The sequence below is a fragment of the Fukomys damarensis genome, unplaced genomic scaffold, assembly GCF_012274545.1.
Source record: "Fukomys damarensis isolate Sample0158 unplaced genomic scaffold, DMR_v1.0_HiC HiC_scaffold_38, whole genome shotgun sequence".
In the NCBI taxonomy this organism is placed as follows: Eukaryota; Metazoa; Chordata; class Mammalia; order Rodentia; family Bathyergidae; genus Fukomys; species Fukomys damarensis.
Window position 1 is genome coordinate 68402313 of NW_022900950.1, and position 5112 is coordinate 68407424.

Consider the following 5112-nt stretch of genomic DNA (forward strand, 5'->3'; position numbering starts at 1 on the left):
CGGGTTGAAACCACAATTCAAATGAAATTATGGTTAATTATACTTAAGTGGGGCCTACTTTAGAGTGTTTTGGATATTCTACAGCACATGTGTCTCCAGGCATGGCCTAGTTGTTAGAGCCAGATGCTCTTTGTGGGTTTTAGAGAGCTATAGCTCCTCACTGCCCCCAAGCATATATATAGTGCATGTGCCCTCTTGTCTTTATCAGGTGTGGTGCAGTTGTTAGAACTGGTGCTCCTTGCTGTTGTGGAGCGCTAACTTCCTCTTTTACCCTCTCCCCCTCAGTTTCCCCTTCCAGGACTGCTTTCTACTACCTTCCTCAAGACCGTGTGAAATACTTGGTTCATTGTGAGTGAAATGAACAGAGAGATTTGAGTAGAAGAAGGGTGTAATTTGGTGATGTTTTAAGAGATACTTTGGACTGTGTGATGAGAACCTCCTCTTATGTAGAGGTTTATCTTCCTGTGTGGGCTTCCTTAAGACACCTTTTCATTGAGGTCTTTATCTTGCTACTCTGTAATGAGTGCTCCCTTTAAGTATTTCATGAAGCCAGATAGGAAGAATGTTTCATAAGAGTATTTCATTTTTCTAAAATCAGGGTTCCTCCTCTTCCTAGGTCTACAAAGCCTTTAGCAACTTGCTTTGGTGATATCACCACTCTTGGTAATCTCTGGTGTAATGGTTTAGATCTGAAATGTCCCCCCAAAGTTTATGTGTTTCATAGGTGGAGCTTTTGAAAGGTGATTAGATCACAGGGGTGCTATACTTATCTGTGCATTAATCCATTGATGAATTCAGAGCTGAATGTGCTGCTAGGATGTGGGGCCTGGTAGGAGGAGGTTGGTCACAGGGGCATACTCTTGGATGGTATATTTACCTCTTCTCTCTTCCCTCTTTCTATTTCCTGGATACCATGAGATGAGCAGCTTTCTTTATCGGTGCCTTTCTACCATAGGATCTCTGCCTTGGAAGCAGCTGACCAGGGACTGAACCTTTGAAACCATGAACCATGAGCCAAACTAAACGTTCCCTCCTTTAAGTTGTAGATATCAGGTATTTTGTCTTAGCAGCATGAAAGTGAATAAATATACCTGGCTTTGCTCATGCTGGGTTGGCTTCCCTGAGTCCTTTCCAACAGGTAATGCCATCTTTAGCCATTCAGGGCATCATAGATCTCTGTAAGAACAGCTCCTTTTCTCTGAGATTCCTACATGTGATCTGTAGTTTGAGAAAATACAAAATATCTGTTCACAATCTCCTTTTAACTGTTTTGTGTGTGTGTGTGTGTGTGTGTGTGTGGTTGTTTGGTTTTGTCATTATAAAAGTTAATTTTTTTCACTTCTGGAAGATTGTGTTCATTTTTAGTAGAAAACTTGATTATTTTCACAAGTGTCTCATTTAAAACATGTGCAACTTATACTCCAGAATATGGCTTTTTTAAAAATAATTTTTTATGAATCCTTGGAAGTGTCATACTGTGTATGACAAAGCAAAGCTCTTTGAAAATTCTCCCAACTTCAAAGTTTACTATTTATATTATATTTATATTAGTTGTATAATACCCATTTCCCCTTTCTTCTCTTTTGTTGTCTCTGCCTTGCATTATGTCTCCTTTGTGCCTTTGCCAGATCACAGTATTTTCTCTTGTGAGTGCCTGTAAGTAGGACCTATATACAGAAATCTAAACCTCTCTTCTCTCCAGTTTGTTCTTATCCCTCCCTTGTGTCACAAAAATGAACATCTTTCTTGGCATCTGTTCTCCATAGGAGGTGGAATAAGGCTGGGATTATAAATATTTAAAATTTAATGTATTTGTTTTGACTCTACATCTTTGGTTTTGTAATTATAAAAGCAACATATTTTCAATGTAAAAAAATGGAAAATGGAGACAAACAAAATTGACCCACTAAAAAGAAAGTGTTCATAATCCCCTCACCCAAAAATAGCTTTAACATATTTGTGTCTTTCTAGAATGTTGTGTGTGTGTGTTTTAATGTTTGTAATTTAAAAAAAATTATAAATACTAATATGCAAAGAAATCATATATTATAATCATGTTACTTTTTGTTGCTTTTCTAATGGTAATAAATATGTGTTGTTGTCCTATAGATTTCAACTGAGACATCCTTTATTCTTCTGGAAAGAAATTTTTACCTCTTTGTTCTGACCTCTGCTCTCTGCTGTCCCATTCGATTCTATTTTTTGGTTGCTGTATGTGAACAGCTGCTTACTTCTTTTCTCTATTTCATGAGGCTTTCAGATTCATTAGGGCAGGCATCCTGCGGTCCTCCTGCCCGCTAGGCAGTGAATGGCACATCATAGAGTCTCGATAAGTAACTGGTAATCACGTCTGGGAAACCATGATTTTTAATCCTGAAACAGTGTAATAATTGCATTGATTATATCACAATTGGTTAATATATTTTTTATCTTATTCATGAAAATATATTTTATTTAACCATGTAAACAGCAGAGCTGCAGCCTTATATTTTCAAGATTTTCAGAGATTAGAAACGAACTGGCACATACTGCATTATCATCCTGATGAATGGGTGGATGAGTAGAAGTTGGAAGATCAAAGAGCTAGTCTAGTTGAAATATGAAGGAGAACATGTCTTTAACTTTTAGCCTGAAGGTTGATTAAAAAGGCAACAACAAAGCAAACAAAAACAGGCAAATAGGAGACCAACGAAGGGTACTCGACACCTCGAAATGCACCAGACAAATTTGCCTCAGTATCTTTGGGTGATGGGTTCCAGGATCCCTTCCAGGCACCAAACCCCTCAGATGCTCATATTCCTTTTACAGTGTGGCATAATATTTGCATATAATTCAAACATGCCCTTATATACTTTAAATTGTCTCTGGGTCATGTATAATACCTAGTACACTGTGAATTTTGTGTTTACAGTTGTTACACTATATTGTTTAAGGAATAATGATAAGAAAAAAGTATACACATATTCAGAACAGATAAAATTTATTTTTTTCAAATATTTTGAATCTGCAGTTGGTTGGATATCTGTTTACATTTCAATTAACAAAGAGTAAAAGGACTTTTCTGACATTTTTGCATGGGGAGACTGGATTAAAAAGCGGGCCACTTTTGCTTGGCACATTTAATTAAATGTTTGGGTTGAGCTTATCAGGAACTCCAGCTCAGATTTCAGTAGGTCATTAAAAATTCCATTATCCATTATTGTTGACATTTTGATAAAAAAGTATATCTAGCAGGATAAAGCTTCCTTACTACCATATTTTGACTCTTTCTCGACATGATCTTTGTTTGCCTATCATTTAAATCTCATCATCTCTTAGCAATTTCTTGATTTTTATAGTTTATGACTCAGATAATACTATTTAAACAGTGGGTCAGACTAATAAACCCAAGCTCATGCTCACTAAAATCTCCACCTAAACATATTTGAATGAATATTTTATCTTGTCAGCATATTGGTTATTTTGTGCAGTTGCCCATATAGTTACTGCCTATTTTATGTTGCAAGTTTTGGAAGAATGAGAAGGATATCTGGTAACTTGATCCAAATAGTTCTTAATAACACATGAAGTCAGATTAATGATACTAATCATATTAAGAATAATTTTAACAACAAATAGTAACAAAATTCCTGCACACATTCTTTATGCCTAGCCTGTGTTAAGCATTTATACATGATTGTTGTTCTGAGATAAATGTTCCCTCCATTTTATATACAAGTTAATTGAGGTTCTAGAAGGTTAAATGATTTGTAGAAGATTCATTGTTATTGTAGAAATAAAAGTAGTTTATTCCAAAGATCACAATAGTCTGTTACACATATTGTTTCTGATAGTTGAATGCCATTTTTATCATTAGTTTACGTTGTATTTTACTATATTCCTACCATGAGAGAATAGGGCTTCTCAGACTTTAATGTGGGAATCCAGAGAAAGCACAGCCTCTGATTCAGTGAGCCTGGGATGGATCCTGAGATTTTGCATCTCTAACAAACTCCTAGGTGGTACCAGGGTTGCTGGTCTTCTTCCCACCCGCTGGGGAAGGTTCTACTACAGTGATGGCCAACAGCATGGAGAAGGGATGTTGGGAAACATGTTTATTAGGTCTTCATTGAAAACATTTAGAAGAGGTTCCCAACCTACAGAGTTTCACTTTTCTTGGGAGCACCTGATACACCTGATACACCCTTTTCTACCTTCTAAAATAAGTGCCAAATAACAGTGAAAATGACCATACTTCCAAAATTATCATACAGATTTAATGCAATCCCAATCAAGACACCAATAGCACATCTCACAGAATTAAGAAAAACAATTTTAAAATTCATTTGGAACCAAAAGAGATCTAGAAGAGCAAAAGCGATTTTGGGCAAGAAAGGAAAGGCAGGGGGCATTACAATCACAATCTCTGAATTGAAATGAAACTACAAAGCTACTGTGATTAAAAACAGCATGGTACTGGCAAAAAAACAGACCCGAGGATCAGTGGAACAGATTAGAAGATGCAGAAAGAAATCCAAACATACTCAGCCACCTTATTTTTGAAGGGGCCCAAAACCTTCAATGGAAGAAAGATAGCCTCATTAATAAATGATGCTGGAAACTGGCGTTCTTTCCCTTTTTTTCCCATCCAGACTGCAAGCCAATTGTTGGAGCCACCCACATCCGGGATGTTTTTTCCCCTCCTCAGTTTGCAGTCCATGTCATTCATCCACAGGTGTACCCAGAGTTTTACTAGTCTGGTAGGCAGTTCTTACTCATGTCAAGTTGACACATCATGATTAAAAATCACAGGATAGAATGCTGTCCTCCAATTCTGCTAGTTACATTGCTCTTGGAAAGCGTGTGTGTGTGTGTATACATAATATATACTACTTCTTAGGCCAGTGGACTATTAGAAATCAAAGCTACTTTTTAATCAGTATGTATTAAATAGATACAGGCATTGCTCTTATAATCCTTTGTTTAAAAAGGTTATCAGGACAGAGTGTGGTGACACATGCCTGTAATCCCAGCATTCAGAGAATTTGAAAAGAAAGACTAAGTTGAGCAAGTTTGGCCAGTTTAGTGACTTAATGAGACCTTGTCTCAAAAAAAAAAAAAAAAAAACAAAAA